The sequence below is a fragment of the Amblyomma maculatum genome, chromosome 1 (assembly GCF_055883805.1).
Source record: "Amblyomma maculatum isolate TAMU_Amacu chromosome 1, ASM5588380v1, whole genome shotgun sequence".
Classification (NCBI taxonomy): Eukaryota; Metazoa; Arthropoda; class Arachnida; order Ixodida; family Ixodidae; genus Amblyomma; species Amblyomma maculatum.
This window is the reverse complement of record NC_139344.1, coordinates 438684634-438701883: the sequence shown is the minus strand read 5'-3', so window position 1 is coordinate 438701883 and position 17250 is coordinate 438684634.

Genomic DNA, 17250 nt, shown 5'->3' with positions numbered 1-17250 from the left:
AAGCTCTACTATGAACTGATGTCAGTGGTGATGACAGTATGACTATCACCATCCCCAGAATAAGGAAAAACTAATTAGTAATAAATTAGACTAGTTAGGTATACTCAAAACGGATTTGGTAATTAAAATTAAATTAATTAAATTGGTTCACAGGAAGGGAAAGGCGCAGTAACTGTCACACTTGCTCTGTGGACACCCGAACCGCGCCGTAAGGGAAGGGAGGAAGGTGGGAATGAAAGTGGAAAGAGAGAAAGAGGAGCCGTAGTGGAGGGCTACGGAGTAATTTCGACCACCTGGGGATCTTTAACGTGCGCTGACATCGCACAGCACACGACGCCTCTTCGTTTCGCCTCCATCGAAACGCAGCCGCCGTGGTCGGGTTCGAACCCGGGAACTCCGGCACAGTAGTCGGGCGTCTTACCACTGCACCACCCCGGCGGGGCGGATTCGGTGATGAAGACTGTACAATATAATCGAACATGCATTGGCGCGCCTTTCAAGCGTCGCGCGAGGCCTAAAAGTGCCTGGCTAAGGCTCAAGGTATGCAAAGTAACATTACAGTTATACCGCGCTGGATGAATGCACATTCGCCCTGATTACACCTTGAAAGCCTGACATGGTTAATGGAAAATTTGTTTTTAACTGATTAAACCCGTGCTAAACGATGTGTTCAAGCACCCAAATTAAGTCTTTAGCTACTGCTAAACTACTCAACTAAACTATACTGAACACACTGCCAAATGTTTTCTGCATTGCTCAAGCAGAGTCTGGGCTGCTTAGAAAAGAAATTAGCCAGAACATACCCCAGATTTTATTTTGAGCTTTCGCTTTCACTAAACAAGCCATTTCGTCGAAAACATTTCGCTGGATTCATTTAATTGAGACTGAAAAGCAATACCTCGTTGAGATATTATTATGTGCCCAAAACCATTTTGAAGTCCGGTGCTGCTCCGCAAGACTCGTAAGACTATACTGAAATGAATTACGTGGTGTGTTTTATGCTGTACTTTTTGGCCACTGTGCAATTTTTGTGCGCTGTTATAACGCTCGCTACAATTTTTTCGAGACCCTGTGCTGTGTGATTTAGCACGCTTTGTGTAGATGTGAAGGCTAGGGGGTATGCTGAACACACAGGAGGATATATTAACAAGACACGAATCTTCCGAAGGGCAAAACTAACTGCTGGAAAATCAATAATGCAGATTATGACAATGTGCTGATATGTTTGCTAAAGGTTATAAAGACCCATAATAGGATGCCGATTTCAAGAAAGGAAGTGCAAGTACGTATATGTGTTCTCAAGACGTTTTGCAAGGCTTTCGTGAACACGAATTACGTGCCATACGTTAAACTCGACTTCTCAAGAGCATCACAGTATTCTATGGCATTTGCTCCATAAAGCCATTGCTTATATGTCAAATGTATCCAAATCTCATTAGAAACATATCGCACGCTCGTTTACTACTATTGTCTTATTAGTAAATGATTTCTTTAGGAGCCATGAGAGTGTAAGACGGGTAATATATAAAGCGCATACAGCAAAATATTCTTGTGTGCCGCGTGAAAACGCCTAAATGTTTATTTGTCCCATTGCGCGAAGCGAAAAGAGGACATTTCTTAGTTTTATTGTTGATACCGCTCTTTGCATGATATCTGTTTATCTAGTTATTCATCAATTCTTTATTGAGCGCCCTTCCTGGGTAACAATATTTTTCAGCGCATAGGACTACCCCTCTTCTGTTGTCATGGCTATAACGTTTTTAGTGTTATAACTACAATTTTTGACGGAAGACAAGCAGTAAATCGAAGATAATATTATTCATTGATCGCACAATAGTCCTCTCCGGTGGAATAAGTGCCCTCCAATCATCACCAAGTTCCTGTCGTCTCCCAGTAGTTAGTATTAGCCACACAATCAAAAGAGTGTAGTCTACTATGCAAGCGTTGTAAAAATCGCCACAGAAACTATGACATTATGCAACGAAACGTTTGGGTTAGGCACGTATGAAGTTGGTATCCCTTACTGTCAAGCAGTTTTGTTTTTAAAGGCGGCAATTTCGCTGCAGTACTCATCATCTGTCCCTTAGTGGGCATTCTCCGATTGCAGTCAGTTATGAACTGAACATGTATGAAACACAGTTATTACAAAATAAACTTTCTAGTCAATATGGTAGCGGAACAATTTCATGCAATAATATGTGCATTGTGGCTGTTTTAGAGGGCTTTAAATATAGTTTAGTGTAAACCAGAGGGCTTTTGTTTTCTTGATTAAAAATTGAGTTCTAGCCAAGGAAATGTAAATAGGCGTATTTTGTACCGCTGTCTAAGTATTACTACCAAGAGGTTTCTCTTATTGCATGTGGACTGGAATTGCCAGAAAACTTAATTTGATTTCACGTTTTTTTATTTGTTTATAGTTAGTTGCGGTCAAGCTCGCTGGGCTCGACTAAAAATGTTTCCGAACAGCAAAACATCCGCGCTGTGGTAAACTTACTCAAGGGCAGGCACCCTGGCGAAAAGGCAGCCGAAGTATCCCAGCGTGCAGACAGTCACCCGTACAACATCCACCCAGAGAACGCCGATCATGGACTTGATGAAGACACGACGACGTATCACATCCTTTTTCCTGTAATGTTATGTAGGGGTATAGTTTTGTAAATCGTAATGAATTATAGGTTATTGAGTTCTGCAATCAGGTGTTCGAACTGCAGTACCACTGCGGCGAGTCTGAGTGCCATGACAGAAAGTAAATAGTTTAGCTGCATATGTATCAGGCTTGGTTTTGGTGATGAATACGAGATCTGATTTTATTGGGCAAAATATTCGGAGCGCCCAGAATAGTTGTCTTAATGAATCTAGGTCTGACAAACAACCCGCTGAGAAAAACATGAGCGGAAAGCAGCGCACTGAATGCTTCCAAAAGGAAGAGGACGCTAGGGTGATCACTAAAGACAATAATCACGTTTGCTCTTTATATTAGCGATTTATGAGACTTTTGAGTCATTTTATACAAAAGCTTAATACCCTTGAGCCCGGATATATTGAACTCGAAGGGGATCGCAAAATTGCTAGAAATATCGATAATTTGATGCATAGAATATGCAAAAAAAGAGGAGCTTCACTGTAGCCTGGAATTGTATATGTGATATACCGACTTTGACAGCGCGTTTATGCATCATATCAAACTACACATGCGGCAGTTAGGCAACGCTGTTTCTTATAATACCATACAATTACTATTAGCGCTGAAAACAATTTTCTCGCCGATCCATCTGAGCGGACCATTTATCCACCACCATGCATGATGCATGATGCGTGTAAGGAGACGTACAAATGTTACTCTCACATCCCGAGTTTCCTCTAAATGCTAGGATGTAATCTAATGCAAAATACCTTAGTTGATTTTTGAGACAGATAGGGCGGCCAATAGCTTAACAGGGTTGAAAGAGCTTGTTAAGATTGTTTCAGGCTTTACCGGTAAAAATAATGGATGCACGCGATTTCTACTACAGCAGCGGAGCCTGCTCTGTTTAATAAATTACTAATGTTGAGCTTGATAAAGCTGACTAGAAGCTACGAACTTTTGGAGGTATATTTAAAATGTGTATTATCTTATTATTGAGCCCTTGAGGCGGGCACATTTGTGGAAGTTATGTCTGGAAGCTATTGAAATTATGTGCAAAAATTTCCGGTCATCATCAACCAGACTATTGTGCTAGCTGCATCCACTTGACCCCTGCTAACTTCTAACCTGATCCGCCCGCCTGACTTTACTGCCACCCCTTGCTACGCTTTTTTTTTTTACTTTGCATCCAATATGTTGCCTTTTTAGACAATTGGTCATCCTCTCTTCGCTCTTAAATAAACAGATTTGGTTAGGATTAAGCCCCCTTTTTTCAGGCTGCTCCACGATAGTGCCACAAGTTTAAACACGTCGTTTTCGCGATCAAGACGGTTGTTGAACCGAAGCTGACAACGGAGGCCTTGGTCAGACCTCCGCAATTTGATGTGGCGGCTCCGAGATGTCGCCACAGGCACAACTGAAAGTGCGCCGCCTGTCGTGTATCAAAACCTGCAATTACACCGAGTAAAAACAACTAAGGAGAAAAATGCCCATACATTTATCCTATAATCGATTTATTGGAAACAACCACTTGCAACATTTTGTATTGTACAGAAAGCTTGCATTTTAAATTCAGGCCTGTTGCCATATGGATTTGCGGTTCACAAATAACAACGAATGAACTAGAGTGGTTACGCTAGCCGATTACTCTTCGAGGGCTAATCCTTCATCTGTAAATGAAACATGAGGGCTCAGTTAAGCTATGGTTTTGTCGCTCTGTTGGCGACGTAATAACAGGCCAAAATCAGGAAAGGGGAAATGCATCAGCGTTTACTCCGTGCTCTGTTTTATAAGCTCGGTCAGCCCGACTGGCGAAGGAAAACAATAATGGGGCACGCGTTGTGTCGAGTGGCACGAGTGACGCAGCCTAATCCGGGCTACGTCTTATCGCAACGCAATACAGGTATGTTTAAGTCACGAATTAGCTCATCAAGATTAGTCCTGGATTTGCATTGTGTATCTTGAGCTTCTATTGTTTATAATTATTTGACCTAGCTTACTGCGCTGGCCATACGATAAGACTAATGCACAAACTAGCAGAATCGAGATATTTAGAAAGTCCCTTTCTAGCCAAGCTATACGAATGAGCTTGAATGGCACAGGAGTACAGTGCCTGGAAGCTGGTTTCGAAGGGTGGGTTGGATTTTTGTCGCAAATGTTCTTCCTGATTTCATGGCTTCTGCGGATTCGGCTGTACCATTTATGTTCAAAAATTTCACGCAAACCACCGTTTCTCAAAGTGGGCTTGTTCTGCGCCATATCTTACCGAGCAAAGAAGGACATCTATGCAATTTTAAGAAAACAAAGTGGTTATAAACTACATACCCTAAACAGGGTCTATACGGAATGAATGTTGAAGTAGGGCTCTTTTTAACAAAGCGGCTTGGATTTCTCAACAATGAACAGAGTAAATATATATATCTCGGAAACTGCGCCACGTCACTCAAGCTTTATGTAGTATTAATGCTAATAAAAACTATCTCTTTCCAATTTCTTGCGCAATTACAGCTGGCGTCGCGACTTCTGTTTGATATGTACTCGATCTTCAGGCAAGCAAACGCTTCATCATTATATTGTCATATTAGGCGGTGCATACGCATGAGGAAATAAGAAGAAGACCCTCGTGAGTTTTGAGAGAAGACGACGTTCAACAGCGTCGACTCGTGCCTACAGAGAACGTCTGTTTGAAAGCCTTGTCTTCGGTGTCCGCCCTCTGCTACAAGCTGAACTACCTCGTAACAATATATACCAGAACCAAAGGTGGCCTTGTAATAAATAATACGTTATGAGAATTATGTAGCCGAAATGAACATATGGTTCAATACAGAGCGCCTCAAAGCCACCGGGATGAAAGCAAGTATGCATCAGGGCTTCAGCGCTATTGTCCTGTTCCCTCCTCGTCCTTTCTGATTTTGAGCGCTTCGCTGTATTGACGATGAACCAACACGCCCAAACATTTTCCCTTCTTCATCGGCGTTATCAGGCACGGCGCGACTAGCTGAATCCCGTCACATAAATTTTCAGGAAGCATGCTTCCAGCAGGTGATACGCTTACCCACGTGTGAGACAGGCGTCCAAGTAGGTCACCAGGACCTTGCATTTCATGCCTCTCCTGAGCAGTGGCAGAGCAGAGTCCGTGTCTTTGTTCCCCCGCAAAATCTCGCGGAAAAGCCTACGTTTATGGGTATGAGCCGAAAGAGAACCGGTTACTATAGAAGCAGAATTCAATAAACTTTGCAGATTCTACTTGTGTATAATTCTTGGACACTCAGTAAATCTCAATGAGAATCTTGATTGATTACATAAAGTGTTGATTTAGTTTTCAATGGTATGTAGTAATATTTGGCCCACTCGAAGTCAACATCTGTCAGTGGTGACCTCTCAAACTAACAGGGAACGCTTCTTGAGAGCATTTTCTCTCGAATCAGAAACAGGTGCCTGACTGAAAGCTCAGAAGATACGCAGACAGTGTAAAATAGGAAACAAAATATTTGTTAGAAACATTCAACTTTATACGTGTATGCAACCGAAAGCCTCATAGACTAGTGGGCTGAGTGATTTCGAGAAAGGCTTTTGACGGACGGAAGTTCTTTCTACTCGTATTGAATCTCTTCAGCGCGTTAGGGTATTTTATGTAGACGTTCACCCTGCGCGGGTCGTCTAGAACCCATAATCACCGAGATCTCGGTTTGAAGGTATGCACTCGGAGGTACATATGTAATTGGTTTGAATCTCTTCTGCATGTCAGCCAAGAACTTGGCTACCACACCTATCTTATACGCAACCAGAAATCGAATACCATCACCCAGAACATTGTAGGACCAGCGGTTCCATCACTACTATCATACAAGTGTCTGGAAAGACACGCAGCTGGACGTAGTGCAATGTCGTCCAGTCTTAAATTGAATGGAGGAGCGTATTACCGCACTCTTCGTTGAAAAGCTGCGTTTTATACGGCCGCGCCTTCAAGCCAAGAGGCAGATGATGCGAAGCATCACTATCGCTATATTTCATGTTTGCCTGCACTCGCTTACATGCTTCGTCATGTCGCGCGCTCTACCTCAGACCGATTTCTCCACCTCCTTCACCCCCTTTTCCCGCTCGCTCACAGACGCGCTGGGCCAGCTACGGTGGAGATGGAGGCTGCCGCTGTAGTCATGACGCGTTATCCCCACAATTGCAAAACATTTCATCGCTTCTATAAATTTGAGTAATTCTAGTTTACTGTAAGCACGTTTAGAGCTCTGGTTTTTGCAAGTGCCATAAATACATATATTCAAAAGTAGCATTATATCTTATCAATAGGAGTGCATGAGTCAAATACGGTGGATTATGACAATGATTAAGTTCGTGGTTCATTGAAGTCCTCCAGGGTGGCATTAATTAGAGGCAGCTGAAAACACTTGTTTCTCTGGTCGCCTGAACCGTGCCTTAAGGGACGGAAGGAAGGTGGGAGTGAAAGTGTAAAGAGAGAAACGCGTTTGGAAACTACTGGGTAGCCGCATTTCCGAGTCCGCGTCCCTCCGATGGCACTTGCGGCGCCGCGGAATGTCGCTTTCCCTCAAAGACTGGCTGCATGCGGTGGAGCAAACGGCCGTTTGTGCGAGCCTTGCGTGGAAGTGCATCGTGGTGACGGGGGAGGCGGTTGTTGTTCACTGAATCCTGACCTTCATTGAACGAGCTCCCGCCACACTTTGAAAGCTACAAGTACAATGGTTTAGTCAGATCTCAAAAAAGTGGAGGAGGTTCGACTGTTTGCTTACTGCAGACACAAAAACATGAGGTCATATCAGAGTTTTCAGTTACCACAAAATAATTGAATTTCTGATGGTGAGATTAGATGTAGCCATGGTTGTAGCTGCAACACGAGCGATACCCACCAGTTGTGCAACTGCCGTGGGTGCGTTTCTTATATATATGCCTTGCGTCGCTGTACGTTGAAGACGACGACGATCAATAACAGTGAGACAGAATGAAGACGAAGCTGTAGCAACGGTAGTTGGCGCTAAGAGCAGTTGTTTGCTTGCCAGAACGCGAGCAACCGTGTCGTAGCGATGGGTGCGCGCTGCTCAGCCCGAATCTTTTTTGTTATTTTTGGCTGCTTTTAACCATGAACTATTGTAGTACCATATTCCGACAGCAAAATCAGCGGAGACTGCTGCGTCTGCCAAAGAGATGCGGCGTCGGCGCTGAATTACGCGAAGCGCTGTATTAACTGGGGTCGCTCGTTGCTATAGTCGGCGTTCATCTCACTTCAGTTGTTGAATCTCTTGAGCGCGTTAGGGTATTTCATGTAGACTTTCACCCTGCGCGGGTCATCTGGGAACCATAATAACCGAAATCTCGGTTTAAAGGTATGCAATCGGATGTACATAAGTCGTTGGTTTGAATCACTTTTGCATGCCAGCCTAGAACTTGGCTACCACATGTATCTATACACAACCACAAATTGAATGCCATCAACCGGAACACTGTACGACCAGCGGTTGCATCACAACTATCATACAAAAGTTTGGAAAGACATGCAGCTGGACGTAGTACATGGTCGTCCACTCTTAAATTGAATGGAGGAGCGTATTACCGCGCTCTTCGCTGAAAAGCTTCGTTTTACACGACCGTGCCTTCAAGCCAAGAGGCAGATGATGCGAAGCCTCCGCTATCTTTCATGTTTGCCTGCACCCGTATTTGATTCCGTCAATCCACTTTAATTCACAGCCGTTTCAGACGTTGCGGCCCTTGAAAGAGCGTGGATACATGCTCGCGTGCGCAACCAAAGAGTACAGTTTGAATTCCTGTCACGAGGTAAGCTCTAGTTGAACTAGCGCATATTTGCTATATGCAATGCGAGACCGCTCGACACCCCTCGGAACACGGTGCAACAAACGGTTGTGTCACAACTGGTTTCAGTGGTTCTTTGCAAATACCACCGAGAGCGTGACCTTACGTGACCTCTTAATTTCTCCTCTGACTTACATGACCTCTTAATTTCCTCCCAAATAACCACTCCAGTTTTTAGCGGCTGTTCGCCTTGTAAGGTGTAAGGTTGTAAGGTGTAAGGTGTAAGGTAAGGTGTAAGGTGTAAGGCTGTGTAAGGTTTGTTCCCAAATGACCATGTCACAGGAAGCCATCAGCACCGCTCATAATTACAAGGTAAAGATAAAAGGCAATTACACATGCGACGCAGAATATAGTCTAACTGCTTTACTATTCTGTTTGTCGGATTCAGTATATTGGGCAAACTGTGACATCATTTTGGTTGCGTTTTAATTATCACAAATCTCATAGCAGAAGCCTTCCCAAGTTGCCATTATCCAAGCATGTAAGCAATCATGGTCAGACCTTTGATAAACTAAAGGCTACAGTTTTGGAATCAGAATTTATATCACACCATGACCGAGAAGTCAGGGAATGTTTCCGAATTCATAAATTTAAAGCTGCCTCGTCAGCCAATAATGAAAGCGTTGGAAAAGTAACTTGCCAGTCGTCATTCCTCTCGTTCGTTAACCTCGCAATTATCAAGGAGACCTTGACTGGCGTCCTATTGTTACACCCGGTAAACGTTCAAACATGGGATTTTTCTACGTACATTTTCATTTCTATTGTTTATTTTCCAGTAATCTCATAATTATTTCTCAACAATGCATCATTCTCGCAAATGCGTTTTTACTTTTATATAACCACCATGTACTCTGTATCGCATAGTGCTACGTTTACATTTAACCACATGGATTTTACCTTCACTGATTATTTTTAGAATGCCCCTGACCTGGAATCCCGATATGTAATTAGATTTAGTTTGCGGTTTTGCAGTTTCATGTTGCTGCATCGCCACGTGCCTTTTTGAGGCAACATATTTCTGTCTTTGTCAATTTTTATGTCATGTTGATATCGCCAACCCATGTATAAGTAAGCATTCACGCTTTTTTGACGAAGGCCGGTCGCCAGGCCAAGACGTCATTAAATTGTTCCAAGCCACAAACGTCTTCTTATCTTTGCGTATATTTGTAACCCATGCGCAAGTACGTTTTTCCACACACAACCACACACATTAGCAGTTCTGATAATTGAATTATTTCGACTGCCTGGTTATACAGAACCTTGGCTATATTCAACGCTACTGCAGTGAGAGTATTGGTAAATTCGTTGCACGTTATTCACATATTATAACCTGTTGATAAGATACGTAAGAGGCAGCTCATTGCCCTTAACGTTATGGGTAGTTAAGGACATATTTCCAGTGCCGCAAATTTGTCATGAGAAGTCGCACATTTCGTTTTGGTCGACCGTACTCATAGCAGAGTGCAAACGTGTAGACTGATGGGCGAGTTGTTACTACATTCTAGGAAAAAGCAGCGCACCTGCACAAACACGAGGGAGGAAGAGACGAGACAGAGCGCTTTGTCTCATCTCTTCCTCCCTCGTGTTTGTGCAGGTGCGCTGCTTTTTCCTAGAATAACAGAGTGGGTTTATAGCGGAACTTCATCTATAAGCACGTTCTTTCGTACGCCAAACGCGGCGGCTCATGACTGTAACGCCTATGCTTGAGCGTAAAATTTAAGAGTGCACGTTGTTGGGCGAGTCGGTCGTACCTACTTAAGTAGGTAAATGCAGAAATAAAGAAACGAACAAGAAGAGCACAGAGTCGGACACATACTTGTGACTGATTTTATTCAGAAAAGACACGCAAATAATTATAGCTTCACGCGCCTGTCGAATCATCAGCGCACATGCCGCCAAACTTGTTTCTGCTCGGCAATGATTTGACAATCATGAAGCTGTAAATATTTGGAGGCTTTTTTGAACAAAGCCAGCCGCGAGTACATTCCAGTCCCTGTGCTCTTCTGGTTCATGTCTCCATTTTTGTATTTCTCTTGAATAGATTTCGTTTAAAAACAGTTCAAAATAAAAAACAAATCAGATATTCATAGAATTTCTTAGAAACCTTTCTGTTGGCAAATCCACAATTTTCAATATTTTAATATCTGGAATCAATTTTATCTACGGCTTAGAATGCAAAAATATTTTCATTTCTTATTGTAGTGTTTGTAGAAAGGGATGAAAAAAATAGCACACGTTTAGCAGCTTCCCCGCGCGTTTTCCTATCTCATGCTGCGAGCTGTATGGAAACGCGTACACGCCCAAATCAACGACGATCGAGTTTCTGCCGAGGGCTCTGACGCTGCTGCGACAGCTATCCTAGGCTCCCAGTGAAAATCGGCTGGCTTTTCATATTTCGTTTGTGATCATCCTGAGGAATTTTTGAATTACAATGCTTCATGAAAATTGTGTGCAATACGGTGCGCAGAATGGAAGTCACAAATAAATTTGCATATATTCTTATTCAATAATAAAAGAAAAAATTGGAGGCTTATCAAGGTTAAGCCCAGTGGATGCGAAGCATATTAAGCAGCTGCCTCAGTGTGGATGGGGCTAAGTAACGGAGACGTGGTTTTAGGTTAATCGTCGTAGGCATCTTGACCGCATACACGCCCGGCGCAAAGACGCTGGCGCGGTTGCGGGCACAGAGACTGACGCGACGGCGGGCACGCACCGCTTCATCCCTGGCGTGACGTCACATATCACGTGATGCAGCGATGGTGGCGCCGCCGCCGCGTCGCGCGCGACGGCGCGAACCGAAGCGTGGAGGCCTCCGCCGGGCGACGTCCGACGGCGCGATATGAGGCCCCATCTGCAGCCGGTGTGACGTCATCACATGACGTCACATCATGTGATCTCACTTCAAGGTGAGACCACAGGTTGCAGGAGACCGGCGGCCCGGCCAAATTGCAAGGGTATCGCGCCTTCCACAGTGGGAAAGGGGACAAATCGAGAGTTACAACACTGGTGCAGAGAAACATAGCAACAATCCAACACGAATTAGAAGACAACGTCATAAAAAACGTCTTTGTAGAAATTGTAACAGGAAAAAAGGAGGAATCAAACACTTTCCTACTCAATATCTACAGCCCACCGAGACAACGGAAGGTCCGCTTCAGGGCGATAATGAACAAGGCACTTAAGATAGCAGGGAACCAGCCGCTAATTATAGTGGGGGACTTTAACGCCCATCATCCGGAGTGGGGGTTCACTAAGGAAGACGCAAAGGGGAGACAGTTGTGGGAGGACACGCATAACCTGGGGATAACATTGCTGACTGAGCCATTACACCCCACGCGGGCGGGGAACAGCGTTACCGCCGATACCTCACCGGACCTGACCCTGATTAAAAACGTAGAAACAACGCAATGGCTAAATACGGAACTCAACCTGGGGAGCGACCACTCAATAGTGGAAACCACGGTTGAAATCAGGAGTAAAGTCAAAGAAAAAAAGTGCTTCCGGACGAAAATCACAGACTGGGACCAATTTAGAGAGATTAGGGGGAACAGAGACCTAACAGAGATAGAAAATATAGAGGACTGGTGCGAAGCGGTAAAGAAAGACACCAGGAAAACAACTAAGACGCTAGAAGGGGAAAAAGCTCCGGAAATAGCGGATGCCCGACTCCTACACATGTGGGAGGCCAAACAGGGCATGGAACGTCGACTTAAAAGGCAAGGTAGAAACAACAAAAATCTCAGAAGAAGACTCGCGCGTCATAACAAAGAAATAGAAGATTACGCCTTTAAACTATGTGAACAAAATTGGACTAACAAATGTGGCGACATGTAAATGAATATGAACCTCCCGCAGACGTGGAATATCCTAAGACATTTAATAGACCCTGAAACGTCCAAAACACAAGCACGAGTCAAAATGGCTAAGGTTAGACACGCATGCGAAGAGCAGGACGATGACATATTCATGAAGACACTCGTCGAGACATACATAGGGGACACCGAAATTAGAGAGCTACCCGACTACCAGGGAATTCCAAATGAGAAGTTAGATGCGCCCATCACGAGAGCTGAAGTAGGGGCGGAGATAGCGAAACTCAAAACCAAGTGAGCTCCAGGGCCAGATGGAGTCACGAATAAGATGCTCAGGAATTTAGATGACAACTCGATAGAGGCCCTTACCAGCTACATGCAGACATGCTGGGAAAAAGGGGAGATCCCACCGCTGTGGAAAGAGGCTACCGTGATCCTGATCCCAAAACCCGGGAAGCAACCGAAACTGGAAAATCTCCGGCCTATATCGCTCACGTCATGTGTAGGAAAGTTAATGGAACCCATAATTCAGACCAGAATTTCAAATTATATGGAGGAAAAAGAGAAATCGCCAGACGAGATGTATGGCTTCAGGCCCCATCTGAGCCCACAGGACGTTATGCTGCGGCTGCAGCAAGACATAATTAATTCCAGAACCAAAGATGCGAAAGTCATTATGGGACTGGACCTAAAAAGGGCCTGCGACAACGTCAAGCACGAAGCCATCTTGGAAGGGCTCCAGCAGGCAGGAATAGGGTTAAAAACTTATCGCTATGTCAGAAATTTCTTAACGGACCGCACGGCGGTTACAACTTTCCAGGAAATACAATCTGGGGTGATCAGGCTAGGTAACAGGGGGACACCTCAGGGATCGGTACTGTCACCCACCCTTTTCAACATGGCCATGAGAGGGCTCCCGAAGGAATTGCGGAAAATTGGGAATTACAACCTAAATTACAGCCTGTACGCGGACGACATCAATCTCTGGATCAACAGAGGGAGCGACGCAGAGATCAATGAAACGCTGCAGGCGGCAGCAGATGTCATCTCTAAGTACGCGGCGTACAGAGGACTTAAATGTTCACCTGAAAAATCAGAAATCTTTGTGTATAATGACAAGGCACTCAGGAACAAACCTCCCTCTGACCCACAGGTGTACGTGGAAGGAAGGGAGATACCAAAAGTAGAGACAATACGAATATTGGGACTCCACTTACAAACACACGGAAGGAACACGATCACCATTAAAAAGCTAGAAAACCACTCGACCCACACATTAAACCTCAGCAGGAGGGTCTCACGTAACGGAGGCGGCCTCAAGGAAAAAAACCTCCTGAGATTGGTACAAGCCTTTATCATTAGCAGAGTGGGCTATGCCACGCCATATCTGAACCTAAAGGCAGATGAGAGGAGAAAGATAGACGCGCTCATCAGAAAATGCGTTAAAAAGGCCCTAGGCCTACCAACATGTACATCGACGGAGCAGCTACTGGCCCTAGGACTGCACAATACGATTTCAGAAATCACGGATGCGGTTAAAACCTCGCAACTTGAAAGACTCATCACGACGCGAGTGGGCAGAGCTACGCTAAGTAACCTTGGAATAGCCACAGACAGGGGGCAAAAGGAAAGGGTTGACATTGACAGGAAAATCAGGGCGCACCTAAGAATCCCTCCCGTACCCAAAAACATGCACCCTGAGTTTAATAGGGAAAGGCGACAGAAAAGGGCGGAAGCGATAGAAACAATATATCGGAGCAAACCCGCAAATGAAGTTGCCTACGTAGATGCGGCAGGAAACAGACACAGTCGATACATGACCATAGCGGCGGTAGATGGGGGAGGCACCCTCATCACGGTGGCTACCATACTAGGGAAAGAAACCGAGATAGCGGAGGAAGCTGTGATAGCGATCGCTTGCGTTGGCACAAAAGCTAGATATATTTTTAGCGACAGTAAAACTGCAATCCAAAATTTCAGTAGGGGGAGGGTAAACCCCCTCACCACCAAACTTTTAACACAATGAGTGATTGATAGGACGATCAACATCATCTGGACCCCGGCGCACGAATCTGTCAGCGGTAACGAGGCGGCCCACAGTGCAGCTCGAGATCTCTACCTCCGAGCTGTACAGGATGGCCCGGCTCAGGCAGAACATAATAGAGAAGGGCGATTAATCTCGTATCAAGACATTACAGAACACTACAGGCAATGCCGGAGGCGTTTCCCCCCACCAAACACGGCGTTAAATAGAGGTCAGGCAATGGCGTGGATACGCCTGCAGACTGGAGTATACCCAAACCCAGTACTAAATAAACATATCCGATCGGACTGCGAGGACGATAAATGTAAAAAGTGTGGGGCGAGAGGAACCCTCGACCATATAATTTGGGAGTGCGCTTGCTCCCCAGGCAGGGCGCAAAACATTAGCAGTAGGGAAGCCTGGGAAACCTTATTGCGAAGCTCGGACCCTGAGCTCCAACTCACCGCCGTCCAACTGGCAGCAGAGGCCGCCGGCGAAACCAAACCGGCCAGCATCTAATGCGACCATCCCGTGCGGCTGGGCCGCTAAGTCCCCTCCCCCTTACAGGGGGTGAGACAGAGCGGCCCAGGCGGCGTGGTCCTTCTCTGTTGGACAATAAAAGTTTTCAACAACAACAACAACACACTTCAAGGTCAATGGTGGCCACCGCCGGGAGGCGACCGACGGCGCGATATGAGGCCCCATCTGCAGCCGGTGTGACGTCATCACGTGACGTCATGTCACGTGACCCCACTTCAGGGTCAGTGGTGGCCACCGCCGGGCGTCGCGCGAAGGCCCGAAACCTACGTTAATATGCTTCGCCTAAAACTGAACCAGAACAGTTTTGGCCCACCTGCATTGCTGGCGTATGCTGCAGCACGAACAGAGTGAGAAAAATAGAGGTACCTTGGAGAAATGTGTCTCTTGGCGTTCAGACAAATATTTTCATGAAACCTACTCAAAGAAAGCATATAAATAGAACAAGTAATGCCCTGCGAGTAGCAAACAGCTCAGAAACTCGAGCACGTGATATTCAGTATGTTACGCGGGCGTATACAAAACCTGCAGGGGTAATGAGTTTGCACTGAAAGTCATGCCTTCCATTTCATACAACAATGCCAATTTCTTGCATAGCGACAAGCTACAAGCTACTGAGGCGTTGCATCTTGTCCTGGCAACGACAGCTAGCAAAGGAAAACTAAAACTTCGCCCTCCAAAACGATTAGAACCACCGCCGGAGAAATAAAATTTGCAGTGGTTGAGCTCCGGTTAAACTTAGGATAGCTTAGGCTACGCGCAAAGCAGCAGCCGGGCTCTCATTCTCTATATTTGGTCGATTCTGGCCGCGCGCTATTAGCTATACTATATACACCACACACACATCTTGTTCGCGCAACCAACGGGGAGAGTAATGCGCAGCTGGCGGCGGCTATGGTTATGACGTCACTTCTCCGGCTCCGGCGGAGAGCGCGGCGACGCCGGCTCCGACACACCAGCTGCTGCCTCTGACGTCACGGGACTCCTTGCGCACGCGCAGCTTGGCCCACGCTGTGCCACGCGAAATGGCTCGATTACTAGCGTAGTGTTTCTTTCCCAACAAAAGCAGCACTGAATTATCGGCACCTTAGATAACTCGACCACTACCTATGCGTGCGTCAGGAGTGATTCCGTTTTGAACATCTCTTTCCTTCCAGAAACCAGGTATGCTTAAGTAGGGGAAGATGAAACTAGCGAGAGTTTGCTACCTATGATGTGTTAGCGTAAATAGTCCTCTTTTGCAGCGTTAGATTTTAAGGCATTTGGCCTATTTTGCTCGAAAAACACATAATTGCGCTGAAGGCTAGGGAACACTTGGTCCTTTCATCACATCTCTTCAGGTTGTCCCTGAACGAAAACGTCTTTTCGTGGTTCTAGATGACTAAAAATAAGGAAGTGAGTGACTTCTGTTGTACAAGAAGAAAATTGACTGTGAACATCAACATGAACCATTGTTAAATCACTCAAGCGTTAGGGATTAGGGGTGTGACACCTATGATTTTATTTCAAGTAAGAGTCGTTAATTAAGCAGCTGGTTGCACTGCTAGTTACCTCGGTCACAGTCTGTACAGGCAGAGTTTCTGAAGATGACAATTCTGTTAAAATATTTGGCAGCACATCTGGCTTTAGCGGCATGCATTACTCTCCCGGCAGTGGTACACAGGTGGGTTAACGTTCTAGTTTCAAAATAAAGTACATGTGCTGAATGTTGCGTCTTAGCTCAAGATCGTTGTCAACACAGTGCGCTGAATTACGGCAGCTGATAGGTCAGGATATAAAAATGCTCACGTGGAGACATTAACAAGTTTCAATGTCTACCCCCTCAACGTACGAGCACAATGTCTGAGACCCATGAAGGTTCTTTCTGAGCACTTCCGGTCGTTCTCACGTTGCTTCCGCGACGGTTGGCCTTCCCCGAGTTTTTCCGAGTGAAATTTCCTCAGCCCCAAAACGTCGAATCGTCCTTTTTTTAGAAACTACTTCACCGGATTAAAGCTGGTAAATTTTAAAAAATGTGTGCACCCAATATATGAAAATTAAAAAAAAACCATAGAAGTTTCCTTCTAAGCCGTCTATAGTAGATGCTATGCAGCATTTGTGTAGCACTTACGAATGAAACAAGCATTCGTCTCACTTTCAAGAGATGGGGTCGGGTATCAACTATGTGCAACATACCATGTATTATCGGTGGTAAAGAAACACCTTAGTACCTCAAAGTCTGGCGAAAGCTATCCATGACCATAAGCGCTACTATTGGCTATTTATTGTCGAAAACACACAATATTGCTAAATTCAAAAACAGAAACTCACGGAAACAAGACGGCGGCAATAATCTGTCCAAACGGTGACATATCATCCTCGTTCTTTATACGGGGTGGCACCTGAAAAATATTCCCGTTAGATCCTAGTGTGACATT